A 26,438-nucleotide genomic window follows, 5' to 3' on the forward strand; every position below is an offset into this window, starting at 1 on the left:
TATAGCATTTTATTATCATTAAAATTGTAATTATTTATTCTATTCAGTTATACTCTTATCAAAGGCTAACCTATATATTGTTTAACAAGCCTTAACTTATTACTAGCATTGATAATAATAGGCATTGAGTAAGCAAAATATATAAAACCAAGAAGTAACTAAGAATAGTAAATAAAAAGAGCTTTACTGATTAAACAGAAAGTAAATAGAATTTTTCAAAAATCATTTATTAATCGATTGCTACAAAAATAAAATTACCAGGGTATTTTTTTAAATCCCATCAATTCATTCATCCATTTAATGTAAAACTACATGCTTTAACCGTAATTATACTTAAGCAATGTTATAAGTTGCTTCTTAATCAATGTTTGTATTCAAGAATTTCTCTTGAGGATCATTTTAAGTCAATATTTTAAATAATCAATGAAGGAAAACAAACAAGACCAAAAAGAGTATTAAAACAACGATTTCATTTAGTTCCAAAAATGAATCCTAACCTGCTAAGCTTCCTTCCAAGTATAGTGCACCCTTAAAACCGCAAAGTCCAAAATTCCTCACAGAACTTGGTTAGGTCAAAAAGACATTCAACCGGCACTAAAACCACTCGCTTGTGGATGATCATCATCATCGCACTCCCAAAAACCAACTTAGAAGAAATGAAAAGAGAGGAGAAACAAAAAACCATACAGACACACAAATCGCTTTGATTTATGATCGATGCACGGGGCAAGAAAAATGTTCACACGAACGTGAAGCCAGCGATTTAGCCCGCTGGCCTTCCCGATGTTCGGTTCAATATTTGCGCTAGCTGCTCGCGTACATCTCGGCAATTAGACTCGTAATAGGGTTTGACATTTCACATCAATTTTCACACTTTTGAAGCCCCGCTCTTTTCTTTGTATTCCCTTTAATTCACGTTGACGTTGAGAAATTACCCACCAACGAACATCCAAGACAAATTGTGGTCTGTGCTCATGAAAACTAAAACCACATTGCACACACGCAACAATCGTTTAGTGTCTCAACAGGTAATGAGAAAGTGCGCGCAGTCCCGAGTGCAGGTGCTAAACATGTGCATTTGCCTTATTTTTCAAACAAACCCACCTTGCCTTCGCATCCCAACATTCCGTTGCATCAAACAACCATCCCTGCCAAAGCCGACAAAAAAGGGTTAAAGATGTTAACGGAAATCGAAAGTACGCCCGTTTGTTTTGGTGCGCTGATGGCGTGCATCGATCAGAGTCGCATTTCGTAACAGCTACTACTACTACTACCCCATACACGACCAGGGCCTGCCATTATCATCATACTCATCTGTCATTATTTCACTCGGTTGTTGGAGCCTCGAAGCACTACAGCTACTACTTACTTGTCAGTTCAATTTCGTTTTTGAATGGTCCGAAGATGGGTAATGAAGGCAAGCCGGCGGCCCTAACGGTAGTTCCGGCTGATGATGGGTTGATGATGTACAGGAGCGATGGAAAAGGTATTGAAATTTGTCTAGTTAATAATCCAAATTATAAAAACGATGCATGGGCACCGTTAGGCCATGATGTAAGGTTAGAGTTTAAGAAATGATGTTGATTGTTATTAATGCAGTGGCATGAAATGAATTGTTGGAAATAGTTTAGCTTGATGATGTTTGAGTTCTTTTTAAATTTAATTTCAGAAGTGCTTCTTTCCACAAATTTATGTAACTGAAACATCAACTCATTAGTACTACCAAAGCACTCCTCAAATCCAGTGCTCCAAAATCCTCGTCCTGGTACAGAACACTCCCCAGCCGAAGCAAACTTGAGCTACCAATGAGAACGTTTTGAATGTTTTGAAAGCACTTTCTCTTCCTACAGCACTGGTGCTGCTCGCATCATCATCATGATTCCTGGTATCGAAGGCATCAAAACTCTATCCTCCGACGAAATCAGCCAGCCTCTAGGGAGTAGGGTAGCCCGCGCCCGGGTAAACGTTGGCTCAACATCGTCAACTTCATCATAATAATAATAATAACGGTAGAAGTGGTTCATAACTAGTCACTCAACTCATGAGCCCCCGTGTGAGCCCCCTCCCCCCACTCCCTGCCTGTGGTGCGCGTACTCATCAAGTGCACCTTAAACACGGCCGGTCAGTCCTGACGAGCCTGAGCGGCTGAGCTGCAAGCAAAATATTTAACGATAACTTCAGCCATCAGCCGAGCCTGATCGTTCGCCATCATGATTTCGGCATTGATCGAGCACCATTAGCGCAGCTAATAGGTTGCGGGCTGGAAAGGGGTTAAGTTTGCAAATGGACGGGTCGGACTAAAGACAGGGACAGAAGAAGCAAAAAAAAACCTCCAGGACGTCGTTCGGTAGTGTACTAGCCGGCTTTAGAAGGCCCTGCCGCTCATTAGGGTCACCGAAAGCGGCTGTAATTCGGCTGACCTGGAGAGCCACCGGTGTTCGCGAGGGGAAACTTTACTTTAATCGCTTTAACAACACCATCCAGCCAGCCCAGTCAGCCAGCAACCTGTGGTTGGCTGTTTGCTTCTGCATAATGTTCACCCAAACAAAGCGCCTTTCGCGCCTGAACAAGCGTTGTGATGGGATGAGCAAAGTGGTTTTGGGGAGGAAATAAAAAAGCGGGCAGCGGGAATCTCTTTGTTCTTTAAGAAGTTGAGAAGGGACGAAGCGCGTGTCCTTTTTTCTTTTCACGTCAAACGGTGGATTTAAAATAATTTATTAACGCCACTGCTTGTTAGCAAACCGCTTACAGATGTGCTTTTGCTTTGGCATGTACTTACCAAGCGCACCCAACGCAGAAACATTGGCAAAGTCCTCCCATGTTGTGCTTTTTTTTTCTTTGTTGCGCTCGCTGGGAGGCTGCCACTTGTCTCCGTCTCCGTGCACCCAAGACCAATTTGTGCATCTCTAATAGGCTTAAATTAATTGCCAAAGATAATTCTGCCAGCCGTTCGTGTGAACCGTACCTAATGCCTTGCCTTACCGGAAATGAGACATGACATTTGCGGAGAAATTATATACTTTATATAATCCCCAGACCGCATCACGATCACGTGCGCACATGGAGGCTCCCTTTTTTTGTTATTGCTGCTGCTGCTGCTGCATCCAGATCACTTTGCCCCTCTGTGCCTCCGCTTTGTGCGGGCAGAGAAAGCAGAACCGGCCACTGAACCGGAAAGAAAATTATAGATCACGACACATCGCACAACATGTGGTGAGACCAAGCGGGCGGCATAAAAACCCCACGTGGATTACTACTTTTTGACTTGCGCGGTTGATTTGGGGCGTATGTTCGGGTGGGTTTGCCGTCTAATATGCAACGTAGCGTTTTCCATAAAATTTAGACAAAAACAGTCTCTTCTCTAATGCATATTCGTGATCTCCTATCCAAATGTTAGTGCTAATCTCCTCTATGAGCGCCACTCATTTCAATTAGTAAACGGCATTTCGTATATATTTCATCGAAACCGGACTAACCAGCCAGCCAAGATGGAATTTAAAAGTCGAGAGTTTGTACCACTTTGCCTGGTAAGCTATTGGCCGCGTGAATGGTTTTACGAGCTGCACTTGACGAGCTGTTGCCGCTTTGTATGATATTTATGGTGCTGTAGGTGCTGTGAGCGTTTCTCAATGCTATAAGCTTTCAGCAGTAATGTACCGATAATGTGGTTGTGCTAATAAGTGAGACTCTTATTTCCTAATGTGAGCTTTATTTCAATCGAAGAAGAAACTCACTTAGAGCAAAGGTCGGTAAAGTCTGGACTGTAATATTCAGCTGACAACATTAGGATAATGTATCTTAATTCGAAGGCATGTAAAGGTCTGGCTCGATAGAGAAGGATTAGTAAATATGTTTTTGTAAAAGCGTATAAATCCAATGAAACTGTCTAATTCAGTGACATTGATCTCCCTTTCATTTTATTTTAAAATTGAAATACAAACATTTAAATTAAATCTAACGAACTCATCAATATTTAATAAATTCAATATAAGATTTAATATCTGAAATTTCATCTTCAAATTCAGCTAGAAAATTGTTTTTCATAATTCCTTTTGTTTTGTTTGTTTTCTTTCAAAAGTCAATCAATAGTAAACAAAATCCAGGGCATAAGACTCTTCAGCTGATTAAATCTGGTTCTTTCAATAATTTTGTCTGCCAAACTCTGATTTTAAGATTGGAATTTTTAAAGGTGTAAGAATAGACGTTAGTATTTCAATGAGGAACTAAACAATACTAAACCATACAAAAGACCCATAAAAAACGATAAGACAGACTCTTAAAGACTCCATTAACAGTCTACGCAAAAATAATAATAAACAGCTTCACCTGATGACTGTAGCATTAATTTAAAACACGTTTCAACATTAGATTGCATCTTTAAAGATTTGATTTATTTATGCCATTTTGTTCCTCACCACTCGCCAGACAGCGAGCGGGGTGTGTCACGCCACCACGCGCAACTTCAAACGAATGCAAACAAACAAAGGATGGATGATCCATTAAAATTAAAATTGCTTATTTACCTGTTTCACGAGCCAGCGTCATCGCCTTGGAACGAAACGTTATAACAGGAAGTTATAAGTCTTATAAGTAAAATAATGCTGCCTGTTTGACAAACTTTAGTAAAAAAATATCATAAATCGATTTGAGAGTCTCATCTTGCCCCGAATCAAAATAACTTCCCTGTATAACTAGCATCCCTTCAAAACCTCACGATGTGGCCATGAGATGCATCCCCGTTTCATGCCCTTCCTCCCCAGGAGGTGACAAAATTATCACCCCCAAATCAAAGGCTTTTCCGAAACTGTGGCTGCGTGTGCCGTCACCGGACGGCGCCGCACACTTAACAATAAAGCATGCAAAGCACCCGAACCGTAAAACAATTCGCAAGACGCAACCGTTTGTGGCGATGTTTGCTGAGGCGCTATTCTGCGTGACTTTGAACGCGGAACATAACAAAGTAGGCGCCGCGTAAAGCGGTTTATGTTATGACGTGCATGTTTACTTTTTTGCGCCCGCAAAGTCGACTTAAATCGAATGGGAAATTGACGTAACGTGACACATCTGCAGCAAAGTTTCCAAGGTGCCAAAACACCACAAGCGGTTGAGTTTCTTTTCTTTTCTTTTTTTTTTTTGCTTGATCCAGCCGAGAAATCAAAAGGCGCACACGATTGTTCATAATTTCGATCCAGCTCGTTAGGTTTTTCCTTCGCGCTCAAGGCTCCCGGAGTGGAAAAGCTCCGGTATGTGTGTGCAAAATTATACGCGGAGCGGATGTAGCATCTTCCGGGGCGTTGTAGCACCGGCTTCACAGTTCGCTGGGCGTGAGCTGTGATGCGATCACTCTCCGTAGCATGCGTAGCCAAACCTCTCTGTGGGGGGCCATGCCGGTTAACGTATCGCACCCCGAGCCAGGTGTCCTTCGGTGGCTATTAATTCCTTTTCACTATCCGTTAGACGGGGGCAGTCATACTAATCAGTGGCCATTTTCTCTCGCTCTTTGTTTGCAGATTTCCTACCCGATGGCCCCGCAGACCGATCCGATTAGAGTGATTTTATCGCCTACGGGGCCACATCCCGCTAGACGGTAGAAGACGGAACGGAACGGAAGGTAACTTCGACAGTAAAAACACTCACAGCTGCGCTCGAAATATGCGCCTGTTTAAGGCGAAAAAGCTACTCGAAGGACCGCAAGTGCTGGCACGCGGTAGTACTGCATCACCTTCAGCGCCGGTCCTTTCGCCGATCTCCGAGCCTGCCAACGCGTCCGCCTATAATGACATTATCGTACTGCCCGGTTCGGCAGCCCCAGCGAACTCAAATTTGACTCCGAGCTCCCTTCGCTGCTGAGCGAGGTGGTCGAGGTGCTCGGTGGCTGCAACAGTCCTGCAACCAGTGTCGCCGATACACCCGCGCCGGATGCACCGGGCAGTGGGCAGCTCGATACGCCCGACAGCAATCAAACGCTCCCACCGGCCGACCCAATGGCTCCCGTAGCGAGCATGGGGACCGATAACGTTTGCAGTATTAATAACGCCTCATCAGCGGAGTCACCGCACATACGCAATCAAAGTGTCGAGGCGAGGCTGATGCGGGATCAGCGGCGGCCAAGGACACCCTCACCACCCGGCACCGGTCAACACGGTCAACCGACGGCAACGATCGGCCGAAATGGTATCGGTAAGTAGATACGACACAGCTTGCTGAAGACTTTTAGTTTTGTTGCTGTTTTGTAAACACCCCTTCCCTCCCTGATGTCTCCTGGTCACTAACCTGTGCCTTATCCCTGTTGTCTTCGTAATATGGTTTTAAAATAGACTCACAAAATCAAAACTGTTCCCAAACCCGTACGCGAAACATGGCATTGGAAGGTCCATATGTATACCGTCTCTGTTGATGATGTGGAAGGCAGATGCGAGACATACCAATTAAATCTCTTCGGGCATGACGTTTGGAAGTTCTCATTTATAGATATTGTGTCCTTTCAAATGGTGGAAGACCAGATCGAGAGAGAATCATTCTAGGCTATATTGCAGAAAGATTACATTTAGGACACGTGTCGCATTTACAAGTATCTTTATAACATTTGGTGCCGACTCACTCATAGTAAATTGAATCACAAAAAAGTAAATCGCCATGCAGGATTTGCTCAATAGTAAAAATCTCGAAGGAGGATACTAAAAGATTCTAATTCTCATAATCACTTCTCAACGTTGGAGAGTTGAGTTGAGTATGTTGACACGTTTTAAACAAGTTTCATTGTGAGTACATTTCATAATAATAGTATTTATATGGATCCTGAGGTCTTCTTCTTCTATTTGAGTAGCGTCCCACGCGGATATGCCGGCCTATACAGGCTTTCGAGATTTGATTAAGCACCACGCAGCCGAATAGTCAATCCTTGTTGCGAAGGGACGGTCTATTCTAGGCCTGAACCCATGACGGGCATGGTATTGAGTGGTTCGAGTTAACGACTGTACCATGGGAGTCTTAATTCTTTCCAAAAGTGTTAATTAGGTTATGTTTGTATTAAATCTGTTATTATTTTGAAAAGACTTTCGACAAACTATAGATGCGCTTTTAAGTGCATCTTAAAGATTTCGGACATTAAGGTCAATACAGTATCTCGCGCATACCATGGCGTGAAAACCTGCACATGCAAGAGTAAAAACCTACGTCAATACAAAACAAAATTTACATTTAATAAATTAGGTTTGTTTCATTGCTGATATAATAATAATGCATAATAATATTGTGACCCATCGACATGGCAGCCCTACAACCCTACAATACCAGAGAATGTCTTCATTTCAACGATGAAATATCAGTGACTGGGGAACAAATTAAAGATGAATAGATTTTATTTCTACGATCAACGAGACAAATGAACCCACACAGCGAGGACTGCATTCCAGGAACATTTAATATATAATTAATACAACTCATAACCTTGTACTCATAAAGTACCACGAAAAATCCTTTTCGCTTCGATACCATGTACGCACTATTTTGCGAGCAATTACTGTGCTCAATAATATAATTAGCGTTTTATGTGCATCCGAGGATCCTCCTTGATAGTTACTGGAAAACCAATCAAAACGCAACAACACACTCCAGCAAGTGGCTCCAGCTTAATTTTGCTATCAAATCCCATTAAACCCAGACCAGCTAAAAAAGGAACAAACAAATGCGGTTTAAATGCAGCAACCGGCCCTTCGTGTGTGTGTGTGTTCGGGTGAAGACAGATACCAATCGTGGCAGGGATTAATTAACAGCAACACGATTCGATAGATTGAGTCCAATCAATGTCCTAATAATGTTCACGGGCATTATTTTTCCAACCTTACACACACACACGCAGACGCACGCTCTATCTTTCTTAGATCGCTCGCAAGAAAAGCTCTCCAAGGGGCTTCTACCGACACTTTGTCTTAAGAAGCTGTCAGGGAAGAACTAACGATTAGCTGACCATGTCGTGCCGGACAAAGCGTCACAAACACACACGCCTAAAGATGGCGTGAGCCAACGTTAGCAAATATGTGTACAAATTAATCCGCAATCACATCCAGCACACCTCACCAAGGGGGTGCTCGGAAGGAGGGCAGCTCGTTCCGCTCCAGCCTGAACCCGAGGGGCGTGATCGGCGAATCTCATGTACGTTCTAATTAAGGAACGATTATACCCAAGCCCCGTCCAGCTTGGGTCGGTCTTCGGGTATGGGAAGGGAATGGCAAGCGTCCAAAGACACACCAATTATGGAAGGAAAGGCCCGACCAGAACCCGGCACAGTCTCAACGTCCAACTCATCCCCATCCTCCATGGGGGGTGGCGGGGTTCCTGCTACGGTTTACGGTGGCCCCCCGGTACGGTTTCTATCGGACGCACCTGGTAGCGGTACTTTTAACGATGATGATACCAAGATCAATCTTATCATGCCCATCGGCACTCACATATAAGTTTGTGAGCGTGTGCATGTCTGTGTGTGTGTGCACATTATATCACGCTGTCAGAATATGATCATTCGCACGCATCCGCTTGCAATGGTATCAGTGCCAAAGCCATGGAACCATTAAGATGAGGCGAAGAGGCAAGCGTTGATTCATTCGTTCCGATAACCGTTCCGTTCGGGTGCACATTCCAAGCGGATGGGACGAACGTGTTGCATAATCGGTGGTGAGATGCTTACCGGAAGAACCGTATTGGGTTATGCGAAAGGAAGAAAATCCAATTATTTTGCGGGAAGGAATGAGCTCCCGAGAGCTTTTGGAGAGATTGGGCGGTCGGCGTTGGGGCATTGTCAAAGACTGTAACTCACCGAAAGCGGCCTGGCTATCGGTTTTGCTCGTACGGAAGGATGTTTACTGTTTCAATCGGTCCTGATGTGGTTCAGTAAAAAGGCGTTACTGGCGATCAATATGTAACAGAGGTCGATTGGATTGGGCCGACTGTGAATTGTTTATAGACACTCTGGTCAATTGTCAATTGTAATTTGGTTTGAATGTTGTTTTCGGTACGGGTGTTTTAATGATGTAACACAAAACGAAAGATAGTTGGTTTGTACAATCGATGCGAATACTGTTTTTGTTAATTGAATCGATTTCAATGATTGTTACTCTCTTATAATTTCACCTACATTCGCGCATTTAGCAATTGGCACAGTTTTCGCTGGAAATATCATTTTAGTTTTAGTTCTTGATTCCTTTTTTGGATTTCAAAGTTTTTTGTGCTACTTGGAATCAATAATGCTTCAAGCTATGATTCATATCTATTTGACTAATAGAAGCAAAATGATAAGTTGCGTGAGTGAAATTAATGTTCCATTTTATTATAGATCTAAATCGCATTAGCATCAACAATAGTGCCCTCAGCTATATTAGTATTACTCTTCCCCTTTACGTAATTCATATATAAGTGAATGAGCAGTAAAAGAGAAACATTCCAACTGAAAACGAGCTGTAGACAGAAGTAAGGCTACATCCTTCAATTATTTATCATAAAAAAGACAACGCTTTTACCATAAAATTGATGGCGTACATAATTACCAGGTTTGTACACTTTACTTGAAGTCCAACTCAAATAGCTAATCCTATACTCCCTTTTGCTTTCTGTAGTTCACTCACTGTGTTTATTGCAGCTCTGGAATATGTTCATGCAATGCGTTTGATTTGCAATCATTTCCAAGAGTGTGTGTTGGAAGATATGCATTTAACGGAAGAGGACGTTTTCATGCACCAATATATTCCAGGCCATGTACAAAGCCTAAGATATCGTAATCTGCTGTTCGATAAAGTGAATAGTGAGTTTTTTCGAACCGTTCCCGCTCATATCACCAGTTTGCAGATTGTTCAATCGACTATACTGAAATCGATCCGTGTGCCAGGACAAACCAACCTTTCCCAGCTTACTTTAACTGATTTAAACGACCTGCAAAAGCTCGAGATCGGTGAAAATAATACGATCGCACAGCTTTTAGTGAGTGTTTCTAACCTGGCGGCCATTCCGGAAACGATAGGAAATTTAAAGGCAGCGCACAAGATCACCTTCACGAATTGCCCTATCGAGGTACTGAACCTGGAGATGTTTTGTGACCTGTCCAAGCTGCGAGTGCTTAATTTCAATGAAAACCGTATACATCACCTATCAAATAGTGCAACAAAACATTGCAGGTTTTATGATACGTTGCAGACACTGTCCATATCTAAGAACTTGTTGAAACAGTTCTACCTGGACCTGTTCAACTCTTTCGGCAGCCTGCAGCTGCTGGAGGTTAAACACAATGCAATAATGTCCATACGGGGTAGCTTCTACTCGGAGGCATATTTGACGCTAGTTTTAACGAAAAACAAACTGCAAACGTTAGATCTATGCAGATGGAACGTTTCGAATATGGTAATCTTAAAGTTAGACTACAATAACTTAACCACGATACCGACCTGTTTGGAAAATCTGGTCAATGTAACTGAGCTAAACTTAGCACACAACCAAGTAACGCATGCAACCATACAAAACTTTGCACAAATGAAGCGTTTAAGAATGTTAGTACTGTCGTTTAACAACTTAACCACATTTACGCTCAATAGTTCCGAGTATCCAGCCAGTCTGGAAGCTCTTGAATTGGTAAACAATAATCTTACCGAGCTTGATTTGTCCCTCGTTCCCGGTCCATCGCTCGATGTTTACGTTGCAAGAAATTGCATTTCAAAGATTAATATGGAACGCATTTCACCAAACGTTACCAAGTTTTTCATGTGGCTCAATCCAACCGAATGCTCATGGCACACGGCAGAACAGAGGACTAATTCAACTTGCGTTGAAAATGCAGCGATTTAGCAAAGGTGCACGTAGTTGTTGCATTGGTACATTTATCATCTATACAAGACTCTAGCGAGCACCAACAAAGTAATACGAAAAGGAAACGATCTGGAACGGTAGACAAATAAAATTTTATATTGTGATTTTAATTATCCTATGAATATGGAAACATATTTCCAAATACGCTGTAAAAGAATCGAAATGAAATTCAGGAGACTCTCGATGTACGGCTGCATTGAGAACGGAGAAAATGTACCGGAGCATGATGAATTAGTCGTGTCCGTCGAATATCCGTTAATACAACGTTGATAATTACAAGGGGCAGGCCGAATATTTGTATAAAGTGTACGTTAACTAACCTATTTTTCGAAAATTTATTAATTTTAAAACATCATACGTTCACGAGATACATGCATTGCATGTTTTAGTTCCCAGGAATCATGAATCATGAATGTGAGTGAATTTAATGTCACACTCTACTATCGATTTAAATCGCATTAGCTTCAACAATAATGATTCAATTTTATTGTTAAAACTGTTTCCCTTTGCGTATATTACATACAAATTCACGAGCAGTTAACGAGAAGCATTTCAGTTCACAAACTCACAGTCTTCCTTGGTGTGCTGTTGGCAGAAGTAAAGCAGTATCTTTCGTTTCTGTTACATTCAAACAAAGCAACGACACATTTACTATGGAACTGACAGTGTACAAAATGATCAGGTTTGCAAAGTTTATCAAATGTCACACATCCAGCAGTAAATCCTCTACTCCCTGTTACTTTTATAGTCTACTCGTCGCTTGTTTTTTTGCTGTGAAATATGTTCATGCGGTGCGTTTGGTTTGCAGTCAATTCTAAGAGTGTATAATAGAAGATATGTACTTTACGGAAGATGACGTTTTCATGCACCAATATATTCCAGGCCATGTACAAAGCCTAAGATATCGTAATCTGGTGGTCGCTAAGGTGGATAGTAAGTTTTTTCAAACTTCAAACTCGCAATCGTTCATACTGAAATCGATCCGTGTGCCGGAACGAAACAATCTATCTGAGCTCATTTTAAGTGATTTGAATGAACTGCATAAACTTGAGATCGATGAGATTAACACGATCGCTGAGCTGTCAGTGAGTGTTTCCAAGCTGGCCGCCATTCCACAATCGATAGGCAATTTAAAGGCAGCGCACAAGATCATGTTCACAAATTGCCCTATCGAGGTACTCAACCTAGAGATGTTTTGTGACCTGTCCAAGCTGCGAGTGCTTAATATCAATGAAAACCGTATACATAGGCTATTTAATAGTGCGACAAAACGTTGCACTCTCTATGATTCGTTGCAAATGTTCTCTATATCTAGGAACCTAATTAAACAATTTCACCTGAATCTGTTCAACCCTTTCGGCAGCCTGCAGCAGCTGGATGTTAAACACAATGGAATGGTGTCGGTGCGAGACGGATTCAGCTCAGTGGCATACTTGAGTTTAGCTTTAACGAAAAACAAACTGAAAACGTTAGATCTATGCAGATGGAATGTGCCCAACATGATAATATTAAAAGTGGACAAGAATAACTTAACCACGATACCGACCTGTTTGGAGAATTTGGACAATGTAACTGAGCTAAACTTAGCACACAATCAAGTAACGCATGCAACCATACAAAACTTTGCACAAATGAAGCGTTTAAGAATGTTAGAACTGTCATTCAACAACTTAACCACATTTACGCTCAACAGTTCCGTGTAACCAGCCAGTCTGGAAGCTCTCGAGTTGGAGAGCAATAAACTAACCGAGCTTGATTTTTCGTTTGTTCCCGGTCCATTGCTCCAGGTTTACTTTAAAGAAAATTGCATTTCAAAGATTGATATGGAACGCATCTCATCAAACGTTACCAAGCTTATGATGTGGCGCAATCCAACCGATTGCTCGTGGCAAGAAGAGAAGAGTAATTTGAATTGCGTTGAAAATGTATCGATTAAGCTAAGGTGCACGTAGCTGTTTTATTAGTATATTTATATGTTTTTAGAATGATTTGGCACGGCGGCTGTACAATAAGTAACATACTTGCTAATTTGCTTCAATATTGTTCCCAAAGCTAACCAAACGCTCCATCTTCTTCTTCTTCTTTGGCTCAACAACCGATGCCGGTCAAGGCCTGCCAACACACTTGTGGGGTTGGCTTTCAGTGACTTATTGATTTCCCCCCATAGCAGGATAGTCAGTCCTACGTATGGCGGCACGGTCTATTTGGGGCTTGAACCCATGACGGGCATGTTGTTAAGTCGTACGAGTTGACGACTGTACCATGAGACCGGCTAAAAACCATCTATACCATGAGACCGGCTAAAAACCGGACGCTCCATCTATATGTTCTTATTATTAAAATAATAGCCAAAAACTTATTGATCTGGCAACATCTGGAAAACTAGACTATAGCGTGCATCAACAAAATTATATGAAAAGAAAACAAACAAGAAAGGGAGTTTAAAAAAAGATATGTAATTATTTGTGTAATCCAATCCATAAAAACATGTAACCATATCTTCAAAAATGCTGTGAAAAAATTGAAATTAAATTCAGGAGACTCTCGATATATGACTGCATTCAGGATGTTCCAATATGACATAGAAATATGATGAAATTGAAAACAGGATGAACTGCCGAATATCCGTCAGTACATCGTTGATAACTACAAGTAAAGAACTTAACTGTAACCTGCAAAAATGAAAATACTACTTCAGGGCAATTCAATCTACGTCGAATCATTTAGATATTTATTTCGGACATTGATTAACCTTACCTACTATTTATTGTTAATTTTAAACCGTTTAATAAAAATCATAAATAAATAAAAAATATAAATATTCATATCATTATGGTAATCAATATAGTTGCTGATAACCGTATGGCAACGTATGGCAAGAAACCGTATGGCGCCGTATGGCAACAATATTGGCAAGAAACAAATTGCTTGAATTAAATAAATGTGACACTTTTCTATCAATTTAAATCGCATTAGCTTCAACAGCAATGATTCAAATTTTTTTTTTCGGGGAAAAAGATATTTTATCAATTTGCGTATATTTACACATATTGCGTATATTATTGCGTAATTAACGAGCTCTAAACGTGAAGCATTTCAGTTCAAAAACTCACATTCCTTCTTGATGAGCTGTTGGCAAAAGTAAAGCAGTAACATTCTATATTTTTTATCGAAGTAAATCGGTTACACATTTGCTATGGAACTGACGGTGCATAAAATGATCAGGTTTGAAATCTTTATTTCATCTACAAATCAGTAGCTAATCAAAATTATTTTGATCTTTGTAGTTCACTCACTACGTTTGTTGTAGTTGTGAAATATGTTCATGCCGTGCGTTTGGTTTGCAGTCAATTCCAAGAGTGTGATATCGAAAATATGGACTCGAAGAAGGAGGACATTTTCATGTACCGATACATTCCAGCTAATGTGCAAGGTCTCAAATATTTAAATCTACTATTCGATAAGGTGGATAGTGAGTTTTTCCAGACCATTCCCGCACATATCACCAGTTTGCACATTGGGCAATCGACCTTATTGAAATCAATCAGTGTCCCAGGAGGAACCAATATTTCCGAGATAGTTTTAGCTGATAATGAAGTGAACAAACTCGTGATCGATGAAAATAATACGATCGCGGAGCTTACTGTGAGTGTTTCGAAGCTGACCGCTATTCCACAATCAATAGGAAATTTAAAAGCAGCCCTCACGATTGCCATCACAAATTGTCCTATCGAGACAGTGGACATTGAGATGTTTTGTGACCTTTCCAAGCTGCAAATATTAAATTTGCAAACCGCATACATAACATAGTTAACAGTGCGACAACACATTGCAGCTTATATGAATCGTTGCAAACACTCTCTATATCCCAGAATATGTTGAAACACTTCAACCTGGATCCATTCAATCATTTAGCGAAACTGCAGCGACTGAATGCGAAACATAATGGGATGGTATCGGTGCGCGGTGACTTCAACTCTGGAGCACATTTGCGCTTATGTTTGTCAAAAAACCAATTGAAAGCGTTAGATCTGTGCAGATGGCATGTGCCCAACATGGTGTACTTGGAGCTTGACTACAATAACTTAACCACGATACCGACCTGTTTGGAGAATCTGCCCAGTGTTACTCTGCTATCCTTATCACGCAATCAGATAAAACATGTAGCAATACAGAGCTTTGCGCGAATGAGCCTATTGGAAGGACTAGATCTTTCGTACAACAACTTAACAACAATCATGCTCAACAGTTCCCAATATCCAGCCAGCTTCAAATGTATCTGGCTGATGAACAACAATCTCACCGAGCTCAACCTATCAGTTGTTACTGTTCCATCGCTTGAGGTTTACGTTCATACGAACTGCATTTCAAAGGTTGATATGGAACAAATCTCACCAAACGTTACCAATCTGGACATGTGGAATAATCCATTCGATTGTTCATGGCAAACGGTGGAAGAGAGGAGTAATTTGACTTGTGTTGAAAGTGCAGCGAATAAGGCAAGGTGTGGCCACTCAAGCGTCTAAAATATGAATATTCTTCTTTGATGCATAATCAATCAAGCAGTAAACAATTTCATTTGCTGTCATTTTATTCCAATTCAAATCCTTAATCGATTGTTGAACGACAGCAAAGGTATACTAAGCTGGGAGATATACTTCGAAAAATCAAATAAATATCCAAATTGCGGAATAAAAAATACTTCTCAATTTAAATTTAAGATATGTATGATACTAATTGATTCTTTGAGATTCTCCATTTTGTTTTGGGGCACCTGGCTACTCGCATTGATTTAGAATTGGGCTGGGAATGTTTTGATTTAATTTAATTTAGTTATTTAAATGTAGACCTTAGTATTATCGGTAAAACTTTTTCCTTATAGCCTATGAACCCAAAGAAGAGAACTAACTAAGAGGTTGAACTAATACAGTTGACCGACAGCATTTCAGCTCACAGCTTGTTCAGACTTTACTGATTAGCTTGTAGTACAAGGAAAGTATTGTCCTTAATTATTAAAAATCCAAAAATACGATACATTTAGAACTGCAAAAATTTTCAAACAATAACTTTACAACAGCTACACTCCTTAGTTCCCAATATATAGTCAGTCTTTGATCTCTCTGGCTATTATACGCTAATCTTACAAAGCTCAACCTACTTGTTGCTGGTCGTTTTATCGCTGGAGTTGGTCGTGCAAGGCAACTGCATCATTATTATAATTTGAATAGTGTTTCCGCAAGTATAACTATCCTTGAAATGCACGATAATCCAATCAATTGCACATCAAAAAAGGTGACAGGGAGAAGTAATTTGACTTGCGTTTAAAGTGCACATTGTAAAGTAAGCTGTTTGCAGTTGCTTTTAAGGTTATAAAAGTTTATTGCAACGTCGTTCCAGAAGACTAATTATTAAACTACTTTTTTGGAAGTGCATTATTCTACTACTAAATAGTTTTGATGGCTTTTTATTTCATTTTCAAATGTTTCATTTACCCATCCAATGTGACTGTTTGATGAGCGAATAAAGTTGTTCATTTTCCGTTTCACCGGTTTCACAATCGATTATCGAATAAATTGAGAAACACCTACCCCGACCCATTGCACTGCCGAAGTAGCGTAAGGCTGTGTTTATTTAATTCAACTCAGGCTTTTTTTTGTTGCTCTCACTCACTCACTAAATCACACCATCGTAAAAAAAAAATTACATCACGGAACCGATGCTACTGGTGCGGCTCATCGCTAATGTGGCGCAAAATTCAACGGTGTGGAGGGAGCTACTAAAAGCGACCATCATCCTGGGGGCACATTAGCGCATCTACGCACGTAGAAAAAAAACGTTGCTTGTAAGCTTTGAGCGGCAAACAGAGGACGGAAGGGTACACACATTATGTGTTTCAAACAGTACAGCAACGTCAAACAGAGTCTTACCAGCGCAAACGATTTCCTGTGGTCTGAAATCAAGCCCAAATAGGGTGCGATATGCTAGGGCACCGTGGATGATTTACTTTCCCAACGCAAAAGCATCCTTGCAATCGGCACCGGTGCACCGGTTCGATGCACACCAGGGAGGGGTCGATTTCCAATTCCAATTGGCCACCACCTCCCCATCTACATCGATGGTCGTCACCAAAGGCAGCTGAAGTAGCATTATTATCGCCATCATCATCATCATCATCATCATCATGGTCGTCGTCGGGGGCTGCTCATTACTATTATCGGCAGCCGACGATCGACCGGAGATATGGTTTCCCCCCGATCAGGCACGGCCACTTTTCCCGCTGCATCTGCGATGTTGATTTGCGACCATTTATTACACACACACACCATTCCTCTTTCCAACCACCAAGCCCCTCAAGGGTCGTTGTCCGTTTGGTCTGTCGAGAGTCGGTCAGTCAGTCAGAAAATTGGCAAAGAGCGAAAACAAGAAAGAGCTAGAGAATAAGAGAGAGAGAGAGAGGGAGAGAGAGAGAGAGAGAGGGAGAGAGAGAGAGGGAGAGAAAAGGATGCACCAAAGTGTAAAACTAAACAAGCCGCTCATTGACACCGACCGTGCCAAGTGGTGTGCACAATTGTTTGCTACCTCCTCACCTCCTTCTTCTTGTGGACTGTGGACAATTTTCCAACCTTTCCCACTTTTCACTTGCACTGTTTGCTCGCTTTTGTGCCTCATTTCGGACGGGCTGGTAATTTTCTCCACTATGCAAAGCACCAAGATGAATGGGATCATTTTTTTACACTGCTTTTCATCGTACGATTTTACCTTTTTTGAGGTACTTAAGCTGTGTATGTGTGTGTGTGTGTGTGTGTGTGTGTGTGTGTGTGTGTGTGTGTGTTGTGTGTGTGTGTGTGTGTGTGTGTGTGTGTGTGTGTGTGTGTGTGGTAAAATGATATAGAAAACTGCTCGTCAGGCGCCTCGTAAGCCTATTCCGATTGAACTTGGACTTGAAAGACAAATGAAGGCGGGTGAGGCCTGGAAAGTATCACCGACCACCGGTGCCACTTTCCATTTCTTTTCCTTCCTTCCGAGCCAACTGCAGCCAGCCCAGACGGTTGAATAGGAAATCGGAGATCGATGGAATGGCACTTTGTTTCTTGCTTTCTGAGGTGGTGTTTTGCTGCCGCTGGTCGATTTTAATCTCAAGCTCTCGATCACGCCAAACACACGCGATCGTTAGCCTGATCACTGTATCGGGCTATCGCGATGTTCCGACCTGTTGGACCGTTGGGTGGCCGTGAAGCGTGTACAAGCTCTCAATGGCCGTGATAAATTGAATTTTTTTGAGCTGTTGTCTTTTGGATGATTGCGATAACATGTAGAGAGGTTGATTATAAATATAGTAAAATAATGTTTTCATAACACATATCCTGGAAACTTTAAACTGAAGAAGGCTAAAACATGCAATTTATGGCAAAGGCAAGTTCTAGTCTGGTTGTTAGATTTACCGAAACACTTTTTGTGATTTTTTGAAAAATCTACTTGGACTCAAGTAACAATGCTAATGCAGCTTCTTTCGATGATTTTACCAGACGATATTTTCGACAAAATTACTACATTTTGAAAAAAGTTGATAGCGCTGGACATCCTTTACTGAAAATGTACCACAAATGATCCACTGATTGGGGCAATATTTAATTTCAGGAACAATAAAAGACGCAATCGTTTTCAAAATACAATAAAAAAAGAATAAAACATTAAAAGTGGCCAATTAGAGCTCCATTTCACTCACAAGTAAGCGTTACAAGTAAATTAAGCTAATTACTCGCAAATAATTTGGAAATATGATCCATATAAAATCGAAGAGAAACAAGTCCAGTAGAATTAATAATAAAAATGTTCAAAAAGAAAAGACAACCACTTTCAAAATTTTTTCAGTTCGTCCTGTTTGAAGCTTTTATTTTTCCTATATGTTGCTATCTGCAACAATTCAAGGCATACAAATAATCTATTTTTGAGTTTAAATATCATTTTTGATAAACGCATCTTCTTCAATCAGTTTGTTTAAGTAATATTTAGCTCAACTATACAGCTTTGATTATTCGTTACAATTTTATGCAAATCATAACTAGTTTGAGTGTTGAGAGTTGATCCATATACAAGTTTGCTGCAATTCTACGCTCTCCCAACTATACCATTCATCCCGCTTTACGTCAACAGGCAAACGAGGCAATATAAACGTCACCAGTGCAGAGAACTGGTTCTCCACTCGGGTAAAATATCGTTTTTAAAGATCAAACGTTTTCACTTAACTTTGTAGCAGCACCAGCGTTTTAAGCACCTCTTGCAATATAAACAAGGCAATAAAGGCCCTCCACCAACAACGAGCTAGCACAAGCACGCGCACTGGGTTTGCACTTCGGCGGCTCCATCTCCACCGGCATCTGTGCATAAGCACTTGTCGGCAAAAATCCACCTCCGCCGGCCACTTCCTTGCCGAGGGAGATTATGCAACTTCCTTTCCTCTCATCACCTCTCTGTCCTTTTTCTCCTTAACACCAAACCATCAGTAGAAGTAGTTTGTTTTAATATAAGCTCTCGTTGCTACAAATAATCGCTAACTACCACTGTAGAACTTTCAACTGTGTGTGTGTTGTGCCTTTCCATTTCCATCGCTGCAACCCTGTACGATGTTAGTTTGTACAAGTATCCAAACACACACACACTCACACACCTGTCCCTTCGATGCACTTCTGGCGCTCACCTCACTTCGCTTCGTTTCACGCCTCGCCCCACTCTCACAGGTGCGCTCGCGGGCTTTCGGATGGTGACCGCGGTACCGGCGCTGGTGCTCGAGGACGAACCGCCCCTGCCAAGGACGGCCAAGGAAAGCAAGAACGGTAAGTACGGAAGCGAAAAGCAGAGAAAAAAAACATCCCAAGGCCGAACTGGTGCATCCATCCTGTCCGAGGGGCGCGCGTGTTTTTTTTACGAAACTTTACGAAATCAAATCCTAGCGAGCAGTAGCCGGACCGGTTTCATCCGATTGCGATCGATCGGAATATTGGTTCGGTTGCGCCTGGACGGATCCAACACCAGACGGTCGAAACCGATGCCCTCGAGCGGGGAAGGGCCTACAGCCGCATTTCCACCCTTGCACACTTGCGCACACACACTCTTTGTATCACATTGTTTATTCCGGTTTTGGGGCGATCAGTTTTATTGTTTCTGTAACAAGCAGCACCACGGTTAACTTGGGCAAACACGATCATTATACTTTAATCTCTCAAGGCACTTTAAATTTCTCAACTCGCAGCAGCAAAAACAGACCGGCTTGGGGTCGTCCTTACGCGGGCAAATGATTCGGATGATCGGCTTTTTACCCAACACTAGTAGAGTTAAAATGTCAAACAGGTTGCAAGGTGGCATGAATTGACTGGCTGTTGGCACTGAATTAATGTTCCTTGTTTCATTTCGAAGCAGATCTTCAGGTCCAATGCGGTTTAGTGAATTGTGTCGCTTGGTTCGATTGCCTGTAAACTGCAAACCAATGAAACTTTAAAACTTCAAACCTTTTTTGTTCATTTTGAACCCTTTCGAGCAGCCGCAATGTGTGGCCGGTGTGTGGTTTTGTGTCCGTCGCGATCGATACAATCTGATTTATTTGAACCAGCTTTATCGTCGCTTTTTTTTCTAACGAACAAGCGTTAATTCTGCTGCTCTGAACCAACCAAACCATTGTGACACCTTTAGGTCAAGTTCGACCGCCAAACTGACAGGCGTAATTACCTTTTACGGTCGCCTAATTTGCATCATAAAATACCATAATGGGTATAATCTTGTTTATTTCGGAGAGGGTAGGGCAGCAACGATTTAATCCGCTTTTGATATGAGGCCGTCAAATTGGCTGTATTATATCTAATGAATAGAATATAAAGGACCAAACGAAGATGTATTTTGGATATCGCATTTCGAACATTAATATGTTTTAATTTTCCATTAAACGTTCTCTTTATTGAATTTCTGAGTCTTCAGAAAGTTTCCATTAGATCGTGATTTAACGTCAATTGATATTGAAATTCTACATTCAAATCAAAGTTTAGATATTGTTACTACATGTAATAGTTTCGTTTGCTTGTTTTCCATTATTTTATTTTTAAATCAGTTTGTAAGTGTTGAAACAAATCATATAAATTTAAATTTCTCCATCCGCTCTTGCTATCCGACCATATATGCAATATCATTTAATAAAAGACACTCAAACAATCAAAGGAAAGTGGTGGGAAACTCTCCTACCTTCTAACCTTGCAATATCGTTCAGCTCGAAGGCGTTTCTATCAGTGTCAACAGTGTCTGGCACCAGATGGTACGAGAATCCAGCTCCCAAGCCGCCCCGGAACTGCTGGCCGGACTACAATCAAACACATGTTAAAAATGATTTCCGATTGCCCGAGATAGGATAATGAAAATGATGCAACCTACCACCATCTTCCTGCCACTTGTGTCCGGGGATCGATATGCCAGTGGTCAGAGCAGGATACCATTTGCGGCAACGGTTCAGATTCCGTAACGCACAGAAACGCCACATGCTGATATTGGCGCACCCTGCGGTGCCTAGGCATCTTGTGACAATATTTCCAAGATCTATATCCGAAGCAAAACGCCCGAATTGCTATGGTCATGCTTGCATAATCATGGTTGCACTCGTGCACGGAATCGTGCGGAATCGGGAGCGGGAGGACCACCTCACCTTCGACATTTACATACGCCAACGGCAGGCAACTGGACCGTGTCGAGAGATGAAATACCGCAAACCTACACTCGAACCGACGACAAAAGGCCTCTTCGATCGATCGAGGCTGGGATGAGTGCCTGGACGGCAGATGCACTCGGTTCACCAATGTTCACCAGCTTGCATCCGTTTCCAGCATGAGCGAGAGGGAGGCTCTCTCTCTCTATGCGTGTGTAAAATTATACAATCTAACTTAATGAAATCATGATCGAAACAGAAGGAGAAACATTTTAAATAAAGCCCAACCCACACACTTGTCCGCTACCGTCCATCACACACATTGGACCGTTTCTCTAATCAGCGATAATATCTGAGGGCCTCTTTTGTTCTGAAACCTTCCCAGGCGAGCCTTCCAGAAGATGGTGCTCGTTGTTCAAATTGCATGTATTGAATAACAGGAGAATGTTTGACAGGCTGCAGCGCTGGCCGATGTAAAATCGTTCTAGGCACGAAACGGCCAGTGAAACGTGATATTGTTTTGTAGTCATTTTCGGTGTTGCTAATCCTACACCATTCGCTGGACGTCATGCCCACGTTCCAGACCCGCAGATGTAATTATCATGCCCGCACGGTCTAAATTTAGATCCCCTTTATTTAATTACACATCAATCCCGATGAAAGCGGGACATATATGGCGGACTGGAAAAAGTTGCAGCTAAAGCGTAAGCTTTAAACACACTCCACCGTTTGGCTAATTCTAGACCCACCGTCGCGTAGGCTTTGGAGGCAACACACTTTGACATCATCGACCTTTTGCAGGTAATTTGTACAACCCCGAGCACTCACACACATGCAACTGAGCTTTCGTCTAAGACTAGCCAACCAGCCAGAAGGAAAAAAAAAGCAACGTGATCAAGAGCTTAGAAAATGAAGGGAAAACTAATAAGCCTGCTAAACCGGCACCAGCCCACGTGGTGGCATTTTGCAGTTCGCGAGGCCCCCGTCGCTTCCCATTTGCCAATTAAAACGAGCGCACCAAACCTGCCGCCCGTACCTTTGCTTTGGTAGCAGCGCTGTTGACCTTCGAATGATTGCCACCGACACACACATACACACACACACTCACGCTTTGATTTTGCATGGCGCTCATTCCCGGACATCCCACGGTCGGTTGGGATTTGCTTGCTTAGATGTCGAGCCATTGCGGGCCATTTAACGTCTTAATTACTTTGCCACCAACCTAGTGGAGGTTTGAGTTGATTGATTACGTGTGGAAGAATGCGAGAGAGAGAGAGAGAGAGAGAGAGAGAGAGAGAGAGAAAGAGACAGAAGGAAAGAAGTTTGAAAATAAGCAGACACAACGGAAGACAAATTTGAAGTTACGGCTGATTTGCATGATGAAGAGCGTCGAAATCTCTTGAGGAATTTGTCACGCGATCAGGTTTGGCACCGGCACCGACGCCTGTCTTCCGGACTGCTGAGTGCAGACTGCGTGCCAAATATCAACCTGGAATGTGTTGTGACAACCTTCGGTAAAGTATGTTGGCCTCGATTTTGATTTGCGAAGGAGTCTTCAAGCGTAGGCACAGCTCCAACGCCAAGTACACACATCCGGTCCGGGTGTACGATCAAGTTAACTCGAGCGATCGATCGTGTTTGCAGAAATAGTGGTTAACAACTCATAAACTGTGAGTCTTCCGCAATCTCGTAAAATATATTTGAAAGGTGAAAACAAAAGCACGATAACCTTCAGCACGGGTGCCTTCGACGGATGTATGACTCGGGGGGGAAGAATATTCCTGTATACAATTACACAACACAACACTACAACAGTGTTGCTTGTTTGTTGTTGCTACATCGTTACAACCAAACACACCCATAACACCCGTTAGCACCCTTTTTTTCCCGGTGCCACTGCGGTGATGATGATGATGATGTCGGCGAAAGAGGAAATGATCGCCCGAAAGGTTCGCGCGCGGTTTACACCGTGCAAGCATGCAGGCATGCATGAAAATGAAAGTAATAACAGCTATTTTGTAATACGCGTTACTTTCGATTTCCCCGAACGGGAGGCGAAATTTTCTGCCTGTGTCGGTCTTCTTCGGTGTGTGGTTGTGTGTGTATGTGTTAGTGTGTATGTAGCGTTAAAGCACCTCGAGTGCTCTAACGATCGAAAGATCTTAGATTCCCGCACCGGTGGCACGTAAGGGCCCAGACTTTACTTTCTCCCCGAAAAGTTGCAGAACTTGGTGGCGCTGGTGCTTATGCAACGTGCCGATGTAGGGGGCGGCATCGGGAATTGTCGGGAATAGATTGGGATAATTTATGGTTTTATGAATGTATGGAAGACAGGGGTGGAAAGTTTTGCCGCGCAGCGAAGAACGTCGTCGCAAGCGCTTTCTCACAAGGAGTGGCAGTAATTGTGGGGTGGAAGGTTTGCTGGTTTGTAGGTGTGAGCAGTTTCTCCTCGCCGGATTCTCATGGATTGGTGTGTAAAAATTGATTGCATTCTTTAAGTGTGGAAAAAATGGCGGAAATTACACGGTTTCTTAGATGCAATAAGTAAAAGAGAAATGGCACGTCCTAGTCACGGCACCAATAGGTTATTAAAATCTGAAATCATCGGGTCATTAAAATAAACTGTTTATTCACCGCAGGAATCATTTTTTGTACATCAATTCAATTTTTGTTTACATCCAATGCTGAAACTCTTTGAGTATGATGCGATTTTAACAACTAAATGTAACAAAGAAAGACGACATCAAACACGGCATTAGTAAAGTATGTAATTGAATGGCTTATTTGTAATGTAAATACACTCTTATCTAACCAATATCGCCTAAATACAAGATTGTATTTGTTTTTGGAGAGTAAACGGAGTAAATAACACTAATTGTAGGCTAAAAACTGTAATAAATAGAACACATATCCTGGTCACGGCATCAATGAAAAATTTAATTTCAATACTTCATGTGTGCAAATTAACGTTTCAAACGGTTATTGTTTGTATTTGTTTAATGCTGAAAAAACTGTAAGAAAACTGCATGAGTAATTACGATCAAATGTAATCCTGGTCACGGCACCAGCGAAGTATTCAATTCAGTGATTACCAAGTAATAAAAGGACTGGTAGTTACATATTGAAACATTTAGCAGGACTGGATTTCATGGCAGTAAGAAGCATTATAAGCCGGTCTCTGTCATGGTACAGTCGTCAACTCGTACGACTTAACAACATGCCCATCATGGGTTCAAGCCCCAACTAGACCGTGCCGCCATACGTGGGAATGACTATTCTGCTATGGGAAGTAATCCAAAAGTCACAATCGTACCACTTGATTGTTACGAATCAAACCAAAAAGATCAGGTAGCTGTAGTATTTTAGCCCAATGAGTCATATTTACATTTTAAACGTTACACACGCTCTTTAAAACAAACGAAATGAAAGTGAAATCCCGTCGCTCCACACACAAAAAAACAACTCTTTAAATCAGACGAATCAAAGCTCTTCTGCTTTTGATATGCAAATAACCAATCAAAACGTGTTTAAAAACACACACCATCTCCGTTTAATACAGTCATCAAGGTGAGGCGAGCGATTTATGTTTTTAATAATTGGTTAAACGAAACACTTCAAAACGAGACCCCGATTGATACTACCTTTTTATTAAAATATCCCAATCCAAACAGCGTTCCCTTGGGCGGACGGAAACGGACGGCCCGAGCCCCGTCTGTTGCGAAAAAGACCATCATTTAACACATCTCGCCTCGGGGGTGAAAGTAAAACGATTATTTGCTTTGCGTCTGTGCTCGGTTTGGAGAGGAGAAGAAGCAAATACAAAAAAAAAAGCGAGGGGCCAGTTTTTCCCATTTTCTCCGCCACCACTCAATACACAAACATGGCGGACTGCGGCGCGCATTCGATTTGTTCAATTGTTGCTAAATATGACGGCTAAACAAACATGCAAACAGCTCGCCCTCGGAGCCGGGGGGGGAGGGTGGTCTGTGACAAACATAATCGTGTATTGAGTGTCCATTATCAAGCCCGAATGCCCTTTGGCGTTGCACCTGTGCATACATACGGCCACACGCTGCCCAGGGGTGGCATTCCGATGGCGTCACGCTTTCAGTGCTAACAACAACAACAACAACAACATGGAGGGTTGTAGGAAATAAACGTCAAACGACGAAATATTATTTTCCACCCGATTGCTCCGCGCGAACATCCGGCGCTTCCGCTCTGGGAATGCTCTCCGATGCAACCTGCTGCACCTTCGATACGCTAATCAGCATAATCCTATCGATGGTAAACTAGTTTTTGTTATTTTTCCCCACTCACCTCCCCGCGTGTGTACGTGTGTGTACCCCCTCCGTCTCTCCCCAAGGGACGCTTTCTAATCACTGACTAATCAACAACACAGGCGCACAGGTGTTTTGGTACGGATTGCACAACACAACTCTATTCGGCAGCAGTCAGGCAGGAAAGTGGCTTTGCCGAGAGAAACCGTGGCTTTCCACCGGGCGATGAGACCGAAGAAAAATGGTGTAAACCCCTCCCCAGTACCGAAAGGCATGCCAATCTTTTAATAATTGACCGCATCACTGATCAATCTGCATAGTCTCAAATCAAGCAATGATTAGGCCTTTCACCAGCTAGATGCCGGCGATGGGAGAAGATACAGAGAAGGCTCTACACTCCACAGCAATTCCGGAGGTGGGCTCCTAATTGGACTCTAACGTTCGTGTGTATGAGTGTGTGTGTGTGTGTGTTTGTGTGTGTGGCTGTGTTTATATTCATGCCCACTTCATGGCTCTGTTGATGTCGTTCAGCTAGTTTCCTGAACCGGTTGCGTTTGCATTCGATCTGCTTCGAAATATAATTGCAGTCCCCTTTCCCTCGCCCCGTTGGCTGCACCGGCCTG

At 42.1% G+C, this 26,438-nt stretch overlaps 1 pseudogene; it reads left to right on the forward strand.

Annotated features, from left to right (window-relative positions):
* The first annotated feature begins 5,820 nt into the window (after positions 1-5,820).
* LOC121601948 overlaps positions 5,821-26,438 on the forward strand; it is a 38,376-nt pseudogene continuing 17,758 nt past the window's right edge.

Source organism: Anopheles merus, unplaced genomic scaffold, assembly GCF_017562075.2.
Source record: "Anopheles merus strain MAF unplaced genomic scaffold, AmerM5.1 LNR4000238, whole genome shotgun sequence".
NCBI lineage: Eukaryota > Metazoa > Arthropoda > Insecta > Diptera > Culicidae > Anopheles > Anopheles merus.